A 10644-nucleotide genomic window follows, 5' to 3' on the forward strand; every position below is an offset into this window, starting at 1 on the left:
TTATTGTTTCAATCAACTTTCTTTATAATTCAATGAGTTCTCAAGATTTTTTTCTTACTAACTTTAAATTCTATTTAGTTAATATACAGTGCAATATTGATTTCAGGGGTAAAATTCAGTGATTCATCACTTACATAGAATACCCAGTGCTCATTATATCAGGTGCCCTCCTTAAAACCCTTTACCTATCTAACCCATCTCCCACTTCCCTGAATCACCCCTTGGTTTGTTCTCTGTCTTTAAGAGTCTCCTGTGGTTTGTTTCCCTCTCTCTTTTTTCTCCCCTCCCCCCCATATATTCATTTGCCTTGTTTCTTAAATTCCACATGTGATGAAATCATATGGTAGTTGTCTTTCTCTGACAGGCCTATTGCATTTAGCATAATAGTTTCTAGCTCCATCCACATCATTGCAGACTGCAAGATTTCATTCTTTTGAGGTCTAAGCAATATTCTTTTATATATACAGGTATATATATATACCTGTGTATATATATATATACACCTTTATATATATATATATCTTCTTTATCCATTCATCAATCAGTGGACATGTGGGCTCTCTCCATAGTTTGGCTATTGTTGATAATGCTACATTAAACATCAGGATGCATGCACCCCTTCAAATCTGTATTTTGTATCCTTTGGATAAATACCTAATAGTGCAATTACTGGACCATTGGGTAATTCTATTTTTAACTTTTTTAGGAATCTCCATACTGTTCTCCAAAATGACTACACTAGTTTGCATTCCCACCAACAGTGCAAGAGGGTTTCCTTTCTCCTCATTCTTGTCAACATTTGTTGTTTCCTGTGTCTCTGATTTTAGCCATTCTGACAGGTGTGAAGTGGTATCGCATTATGGTTTTGGTTTACATTTCTCTGATAATGAATGATGTTGAGCATCTTTTCTTGTGTCTGTTGGCCATCGGGATGTCTTCTTTGGAAAAGTGTATTCATGTCTGCTGCTTGTTTCTTAATCAGGTTATTTGCTTTTTGGGTGTTGAGTTTTACAAGTTCTTTATAGATTTTGGATACTAACCCTTTATCAGATATGTCATTTGCAAATATCTTCTCCCATTCCAAAGCCTGCCTTTTAGTTTTGTTGATTGTTTTATCTTGATGATGACTTCCCAAGATCTTCTAATGCATTTGGAGCACTAGATAGAGGACCATGGCTGGCAATTGTATCTTTCACAAAAAGAGATAAGAGAAGGGAAGGGAAGAGAAAGAAAAGAGGAGAAAGAGAGAGCAAAATTTGACTTCCTATTTTTTAATTAGTTAATTAAGTAATTGGAGTAGTACCCTAAGACTGTGCTTAGGGCACTTGTGACATCTCATCTTAGTAAAATTGACAGCCAGAACTGTGTTGTGATGAATGCACAAAGGGAAAATCATTTCTTAAAGACAGGATGGTTTGTTGCAGAACTAGATGTGAAATTCTTTTAAAAATTCTAAAAATTATAAGTGATAACCTGAGGTAAGCCCAGAATTGTGTGAGCACAGTTTACATGAGATTCCTACACTTTCAAACAGAATCAAAAACATGATGTGCCCACTTGGGATATGGGCTACCTGTTGTTACCAAAGAATATCTGTAATGGAAAGCATTACTATTCAGAGGAAAGCAGCAGGTAGTTTGGACACAGATAAATTGGACTGCATCCGACTTTGTTACTTATACAGAAAACCTTGTCAATATTGTAGAGCTTCAGTTTCTACATTTTTAAATATACTGATGTTTATAATGTCTCTCTCAAGTGATTTCTAGCTATATATACAGCAATTTTTTATTCCACAAAACTGTCAAGGACCACTCTGATGAGTATTATAAGAGATACAGGGATGAAACATAACCAGTTGTGGCCTTCAGGAACCCTAAGAATTTGAGATGAGAACCAATTATATCACATATAACTTAGAGAGAAGGTGAGCCATGATGAGTGCAATGCTATGGCACAGAACACTGTTGGAGAGTGAGATTACTCTAAATCAGTTGAATCTCCAAAGGTTTTTCTGAGAATATGTAGGGCATAGATAGCCTAAAACTTTGCATCTTATATTAGGTTTCCCTAGCCAGTGCAATCACTAGGGAAATTTCCCCCTCTTACTTTATTGTTTCATGGATAGTGGACTTAACTCATTTATTGGATAAAAAAAAATACTGAAGTTAGTGACTTCATCACAGTTCAAGGCTAGTGTTGATTTACACATGGTGTCATAAGTAGGGAGGAAACAAACAAATTGATTTAGAATAAAAAGACCAGATACGTGTAATCTTGCTCACTCTTAGGAGTTTTTTTAACATACTCATCTCACTAATTCCAACAGTTGGTATGAAGAGTTAACAAGGTAGTATCTATCTTAACTCTTAACTGTCAAATACCATAAAAATGGAAGTTATTTTTTTTATAAGTAGAGCTAGACTAGTAACCATTGACTGATTAAAACTTGTAATTTTACTGCTTAGAAATGATTTTCCATTCTCTAAGTGAATCACTGTGATGTTTCATTGAGGGCATCTGAATGAATTCTTAACTCCCTGTTTAAAATTAGTCAACCATACAACTGATATTTCCAAACAATTCCTAGATTTTATTGGACATAATAATATTCTCATAGTAGTGTTGATATTATCTCAATTTTTGCTGTAGTAAAATGATGCAAAACTTTGGTAGAATAAGAATGGCAATCATATTTTAAACTCTGCAGGAAACTAAGTTGAAAATTTTGAGAATACAAGTTTCTACACTATCAAAGTAAATTGTGTTTCCGATTTTAGGCCAATAGTCTTGCAAATAATCAGAACTACAATTTTTTCTTATCATCTTTTTATTTTCCTTAAGAAGTCCTGCACCTGCTAGCTCCTTAGTTAGAAAATTTAGAATATATACTTTTTTTAAATAACCTAACTTCCTAATCGAATTTTCTTTGAATCACATTTTTACTTTATTTAGAAAAAGACAAAGTCTACATGAACAGGTGCACTTGGAATCTAGGCTTATCATTACTAGATTACCTGAGAAATGTACACAATTACTCTGATTTCAATTGTTTTATTTTGAAAATGAAGCACAGCCATTTTTGTAGGAAAATTTCTAAAGTCAATGAGACTATATTTTAAACCATATTTTAAGTATTTATTAAAAGGTTTTATTTATATTTGGGACATCAAATTTCCAAACTCTACAAATTTGCATTCACATACAATTTCATATTAATACAGTCCAAGAAAACTACTTATGCCTGTATTTCAATTTGCAGTTTATGAAATGTTTCTTCATTAAAATAAGACCTACCACAAAAGCCATATTTAAAAACAATAAAATCAGGTTTCCAAGTGTATTTTTGAATGCCCAACTTTGTGCCAAATTGAGCCTCTGCTAACTCATGACTGTTAATTTAAAAATAATTCATATTTTTGCACTATTTCAAACTAGTTTCACAAGTAAGTTCAACTTTTAAATCTCAGAGGAAGTACCAAGTGTCTTCTAAACAAGAAAGAAGTAAAAGCTTCCATCAGTAATGCAGAGACCCTAGCTGTCTTCCCAATTCTAACTGTCTCAAGCCTACCTTCCACTCTGACTCAGTCAGCTGGCAACCTTGAAGTGGCAGTCACCCATCCTCTCCCAGAAAACTCCTTTCCTGATAAACATGAGCTGGATGAACTAGACGATCTCTGCATTTTGACAGAGCTCAAAAAACTCATGTCTTTAACTAACCAAGAGGGAATGATAACAAGGAAATATGTCTTTGTGTATCAGTTATAAATCAGGAGTAACAATTCCCAAACATTCAAAATAAATTAATAGAAAATAATCAGTTAATTTTTGGAAGCCAATATTACACAGATAATTTTAAAAATCAGAACCAGTAATATTCCCTTGAAAATACCATCAATCATTTTAATTTAAAATAATTTCAATTTAAAATAAATCAATCTTGCTTTTTTTTTTTTTTTTTGAAATCTTCCACAAGATGTGAAGGATTGGAATTCAATTAATCTGTGCCTAGTCAAATTTTTTACATCTTTCAGAGCTTCTATAAAATCAGTGGTTTCCCACGTAAAATTCTACTATACATGTCATCATTCTACTATCATGCCAATTCATGGCATACTTCCTTGTATTTTTCTCTGACAGTATTCTTTAAATATTATGATGATAATAGAAACCACTGAGATTGTTGTGCCCAAGATCGCGAATCCGAGAAACCACCAAGGAGCAGACACCGACACACTTAGGAAAACTTTGCTGAATAAAGAAGATGCAATGAATTTCATATGCAAGTACATTGTAATATCCATTTAAAAGTAAAAATCCATTTAATAGTAAATCAGTGCTATCAGGTATGAACATAAAGATATCAATTCACCTTCTAGAATGAAAAGGAAATGTAGTGTTTCCTTTGAACTCCTTACTTGATAAAACAAGATTTTCTTCCTCCACCCTCTTCATCGAAGAACACATTATTGGAATATAATCCCTGTCAAATTTACCTCTACCAAGTGAACTTAAGCCTCTAATAGGCATAAAGTAAGTTGTAAATGACAATCCTTACATAGGCATAGGATTTTTGCAGGTTGGAAAAGGTTTCCTAAATTTGAAAATTTTATGATCTGTTTCAGGTATTTGCTGATTTCTATTATCTGGAATGTGATAGAATATTTCGTATTTTAGAGAAAAAAAATGTGGACAACTCGTGAGCCCTGAGTGAAAGTTTTCTAATAACACAAAAACATATGCAAAGGAGTCTGACTCTCAAGGCAACTGGCTTTCAAAGAGTGAAAGCAGTATTTACATTTCAGACTATTGTATAGTCAACAATTATTTCATTGAGATAAACTTCAGTCAATTTTAATGTAAGATGCTTCTGTCTACTTCTGGCCAATTTCAAAATTCAGGGCTTTGGGAATGCTCTAATTTTCCTGGCCTTCAAGAAGTTCCTAGATTTGATTGTCTATATCATATAAATTCATATATATATTTATAAATATAATACATGTATTAAGTGTATATATGTACTTAATATATGTATATATGCATATATAAATGCATATGTAAATACATATATTATATGTGTTGTGCCCAAGATTGCGAATCCGAGAAACCACCGAGAAGCCGACACCGATGCAAACACACGAGGCTTTATTTACAAGCTCGAGCTTGTGTCCAAGTACACCCGACACAGCGGAGCAAGGACTTGGACCCCGAAGTGGGTTTTAGCTTAGTTTTAAGGGCTTGTCTCGGGGACCTCCAGAAGGGCTAGAACAATTCCTCAAGTTCTGTTTACATTTTGAATTGGGGCCTTCAAGGGCATTGAGCTCTGTTCTCATTCAATAGGGGCTTCCTGCCCTTGGCCTGGACTCTATTCTTATGCTAATGTGGGGCTTTCTAGGACATTAAGCTGTAAACTTTTGTGTTTTTCCTGTAACTGAAGTAATGGAAATTTCAGCTCTTCTTCGCAGGGGCCTGGGATGGCTGTACGTGTGCTAACGCTGAACTTAAAGTGGAATGGCCTTAATTTTCTCAGCCTCAACATTTCCCCCTCTCAGAGGAACTTAAGGAAGGACCCAATTATGGGTCCAGGTTGCTCTCAGAGTGAGCCAGGGGGAATGATTAAACCAGGATTCTCACCAACCTTGTTGCTGTTCTCGCTCCCATTTACATTTCAGCAAAGAAGCAACATCCTAAGTTTGAGGCAGCACATAACTCCCCCCCACCCTTTGTTGTAAGAAGACTAAGTCTAATCCCCTTCTATTTTGAAGGACAACCTCAGACTAGGGAGTCTCGGAGGTGGGAAATAAGTGAGAATGGCGCAGTCTTAGCTTTAGAGGATTGTCCTTGTCAGGTTGGCTTTTCCATTCTGGAACAAAGTCCTTGAGAATGGCGTGTGGGTGTAGTGGACCGAGGGAGTAATCCCGTCGACCTTGGGAGCAGTGGGAGTGGTCAGGATCACAATGTAAGGCCCCTTCCAGCGAGGTTGAAGTGTCTGTGTTGGTATCTCCGCACGTACACCCAGTCACCCGGCGGATATCGATGGGGATCCGGGGATGGTCCAGTCTCGTAGAGGGCCCTCAGCTTAGGCCACACCTGCTCATGGGTTTGTTGTAACATTTGGAGGGAGAAAAGAAGTTGGTGATCATCAAATTCAGCAAGCCCCTCAGGTTTTAAATTGGGCATAACAGGTGGAGGAAGACGGAATCTCTTAGGGAGTCAGTCCCATCTTATATGGGGAGTTCCTCACCCTATATAGGGCGAAGGGGAGGAGAATCACCCAGTCCCCACCAGTCTCCAGGGCTAATTTAGTTAAGGTTTTCCAATTTGTCCCAGGTACTAGTGCGACTCCCCGTGTTACCTTAGAGATGAATCCTGGGCCGTTGTCTGATCCAATCCTAACAGGATAACCATACCTCGGTAAGATGTCTTCCAGCAATTTCTTGGTCACAGGACTGTACTGTTTCATGTTTGGTGGGAAAAGCCTCTGTCCATCCTGAAAAAGTATCTACAAACACTAGTAAATACCTGTATCCGTATTTTCCAGGTTTTACCTCAATGAAGTCCACTTCCCAGTAGGTTCCTGGGCAGTCCCCTTAGAGCCAGGTTATCCATGGGCGGTGGCATTAGTTAACTGGCATGCGTGGCAGCTCGCCACAATCTGCTCGATCTTTGCTCGAGAGTCTTTAATAGTGATCTTTGCATGTCGTATGAGGTCTTCCATCTTCCTTGTTCCCGTGGGAGGACTCCGATGTATTTCGGATAGGACTCGCCGTCCCAGTTCCTCTGGCAGGATGATGCTGGAGTCTGCGGCCCTCCACCAGCCACGGAAGCACTGGGTCATGGGCAAGCGTTTGATCCAGTGTAAATCAGCATCAGTATAGTTGGGGGTGTCGGGCAGGGTCGGTGCCCCTGGATCAGGTACTGTGGTTGCTAAGACCTGGGTCACTGAAAGGGCCACCTCCTTTGCCTTCAAATCGGCTCGCCGGTTTCCCCTGGCTACTGGCGTGTCTGCCTTTGGGTGCCCCGGACAGTGGATGATGGCCAGGGCCTTGGGCAGCCAGAGGGCCCTCAGGAGGTCAAGGATCTCCGTTTTGTTTTGAACAGTCTTTCCCTCTGCGGTCAGGAGCCCTCTCCCTGTGAGCGGCGGCGAGGGCGGACCCGCTGTCGGGGTAGATGTTGATTCGTTTACCTTCCCCCACGGTCAGCGCCTTGGCCAGTGCGGTCAGCTCTGCCCGTTGGGCCGACGCTCCGGCTGCCAGTGGCCCCGCCCAGACGGTCTCGGCTCCGTGGTCACGGCTGCCCCCGCACATCTGACTCCTTCTCGGACAAAGCTGCTGCCGTCCGTGTACCAGGTGGCATCGGCGTTCGGCAGTGGCTGGTCCTGGAGGTCAGCTCTGACTCCGTGCACCTGTGCCACAATTTCTTGACAGTGGTGCAGAGGGGGGTCTCAGTCTGGGTTAGGGAGTAGCGTTGCCGGATTCAGGGTTGTCGGTGGCTTAAATAAAATTCTGGTGGGGTTTAGCAGTAGGCTCTGATAATGGGTCAGACGGGCATTGCTGATCCAGCGGTCTGGGGGCTGTTTGAGTACCCCTTTAATAGCGTGTGGGGTGGTAACACGCAGTTCTTGCCCCATGGCCAGCTTGTCTGCGTCCTTGACCATAGTGGCCACTGCAGCAATAATTTTTACTCATGGGGGCCATCCAGCAGCCACTGTGTCCAGCTTTTTGGAGAGATAGGCTATGGGCTTCTTCCAGGGACCTAAGTAAGTACTGGACAAGGACCCCTTTTGCCACCTCATCTTTCTCATCCACATACAGGTAGAAGGGCTTGGCTAGATCAGGCAACCCGAGAGTTGGGGCAGACAGCAAGACCTGTTTAAGGTCATTAAAGGCTCTGTTCATGGCCTCTGTCCATTCAAAATTTTGCTGGTGCCTGGTGGCCTCATAGAGGGGTCTGGCCATCTCAGCAAAACCCGGAATCCATAATCGACAGAACCCTGCTGACCCCAGAATTCACATACCTGGCAGACGGTTTGTGGCTGTGGGATCCTTAAGACAGTTCCTTTCGTGCATCCATCAACCATCTTTGTCCACCCTTTAATTTGTAGCCAAGGTAAGTCACCTCTGCTCTGCACATCTGGGCTTTTTTAGCTGAGGTCCGGTATCCTAGGGCCACTATGGTCTGGAGCAAGTCCCTGGTGCCTCGCAGGCATGTGTCCTGGTCCTCCACCACCAACAGGATATCATCTACATATTGTAATAAAGTCAAATGAGGGTGCTTGGAATGGAACTCACCCAAGTCTTTGTGTAAGGCCTCATCGAAGATGGTCAGTGAATTTTTGAATCCAGGTGAGCTGGTCATTGATGCCTTTCTCAGGGTCCATCCATTCAAAGGCAAAGAGGCCTTGGCTCTTGGGTGTTAAAGGCAGGCTGAAAAAGGCATCTTAAATCTAATACTGTATACCAAGTTTTGTCTGGAGGCAGGGTGGAGAGGAGGGTTATGGGTTTGGGACCATAGGGTGCATATCCTCTACTCACCGGTTGACTTCCCTTAAGTCCTGGACGGGCCTGTAATCATTAGAGTGCAGTTTCCAAACCCGCAGCAAGGGAGTATTCCATGCCAATTGGCAAGGCCTCAATATGCCCGAATCCAGTAGTCGTCATGTTTGGGGTGTGATTCCCTTTCATGCTACGAGAGGCATGGGGTATTGGCGGACCCTGACAGGGTCTACCCCCCACTTTAGTTTTATGTATATGGCCGGTCGGTGCCGGGCCAGCCCAGTTTCCCCAGTTTCTGCCCACACTTGGGGAAATTCCGCAGCCAATGGTCAATGTCAGTCATTGGGGCTGAGGGTGTTTGGTGGAGATGATATTCATCTTCTAAACTTCGGACAAGCACCCGAATCAGATGCCCCTCTTTGTTTAGGATTTTTGCCCCTTTGGGGTGGAAGCAAATTTGTGCCCCCATCTTGGTGAGCAAATCCTGACCTAACAACTGGTAGGAACACTCAGGGATGACCATGAAGGATACCCAGCCCATACCGAGATCCACAGTTCTTCAGGTAGTCCATGAGTACTGTTTGGTGCCTGTGGCCCCTTGCACCCATGAAGTCTTGTTTGCCACTTTCCCTTGGGGTTGTAATAAAACCAAATGTTGTGCCCCAGTGTCCACTAGGAATTCAACAGGTTGCCCCTCCACTCTAAGAGTTACCCTGGGCTCAGGGAGGGGTGCTGAACCCCAATTCCCCTAATCGTCCAGGTCCTCCATTTCCAAGATCTTGGCAGGGGCCTTAGATCTTTTGTTACAGCAGTTTTTCACCCAGTGGCCCTCTTCTTTGCAATAAGCACATTTGTTTTTGTTCAGTTTAGGGCGCTCCCGACGGGGACCAGGGCCATCCTCCTTACCTGTCCCTGAAGCCAGCTTCTTGAGGTGCCTCCGTCTTTCCTGTGGATCGTCCATGGTTGTGGCCAGCAGGATCTTGGCCAGGTTTCAGGTCTGCCAGTCACTTAGTTTAGTTTGTTGTTCTTCTGGACTTCTCTATTATTATAGACTCGTTCTGCTACTATCACTAAGTCCTGCAAGCTCTTCTCTCCCAATCTCTCTACTCTTTGCAATTTCTTTTCAATGTCTGGAGCAGCCTGGTTAACAAAAGCCATGATAATTGCGGCCTTTGTTTCCAGGGCTTCTGGGTTCATAGGAGTGTACTGCCTAAAAGCCTCTATGACTCTCTCTAAGAAGGCTGCTGGACTCTCATCCTTACCCTGTCTCATACCATATATCTTGGCCAGACCGGTAGGCTTGTGTGCGGCAGCCTGAAGACCTGCCCCTAGAGTCTGGCGGTGGACCCGGAGTCTCTCCTTACCTTCAGCCAAGTTGTGGTCCCAGGTGGGGCGGGATAAAAGGAAGGCAGCATTTTTATGAGGTCTGGGTTTTGAGTTGGCTGTCTGTCCTCTCCCAAGACAGACTTCCAGGCTTCCACCTGAATTCGTTCTCTCTCTTCGATGGTGAAGAGAACCTGCAAGAGCTGTCGGCATCATCCCAAGTAGGCTGGTGGGTAAAGAGAACAGTATCTAAAAGCCCGATTAGATCTCTTGGATTATCAAAGAACTTTGCATTTTGGGTTTTCCAATTATATAAATCACTGGTGGAGAACGGCCAGTACAACATCAGCTGTCCGCCAGTCTCATGGCGGGGGGGGGGGGGGGGGGGGGGGGGTCCCATGGCGTGGAGGGGAAACGCTAAGGGGAAGGGCAGTGGAGTCTGCCGCCCCACCTTAGGGGGTGAGGCCGCCCGGTGTGTCCATCCGTGTGTCCCCGCTGCCAGCTGGCACACAGGGACTCCCTCGTCAGGGAGGGGGGTGCCCCTTCTGCAGCCCCCGGTGCCTCCAATGGAGGGGCAGAAGGGGGAGGGGGTGCTGGTAGGGCGGCGGGAGAATCAGGTCCTCCAGGGAGGAATCCTGGAAGACCTGATAAAGGGGCGCTCGGTGCGTAGAGTCGGTCTCCTTCTCAGCTTTCTGCAGGGCTAGAATCTCGATGGGTTCTGCTTTGGGGGGTAAAAATGGTTTTAACCAAGGAGGGGGATTCTCCATCATGTCCTGCCAGGCCAGTATGTAGGGCACCTGGTCAGGGTGTCCACCCGGTTTGTCCC

General features: G+C 43.1%; 2 pseudogenes; both read right to left on the reverse strand.

Annotated features, from left to right (window-relative positions):
• Positions 1 to 5130: 5130 nt before the first annotated feature.
• Positions 5131 to 6590, reverse strand: LOC140622007 (uncharacterized; annotated as a pseudogene).
• Positions 5131 to 10218, reverse strand: LOC140622008 (uncharacterized; annotated as a pseudogene).
• Between the last annotated feature and the right edge of the window lie 426 nt (positions 10219 to 10644).

This window comes from Canis lupus, chromosome 31, assembly GCF_048164855.1.
Source record: "Canis lupus baileyi chromosome 31, mCanLup2.hap1, whole genome shotgun sequence".
Lineage (NCBI taxonomy): Eukaryota > Metazoa > Chordata > Mammalia > Carnivora > Canidae > Canis > Canis lupus.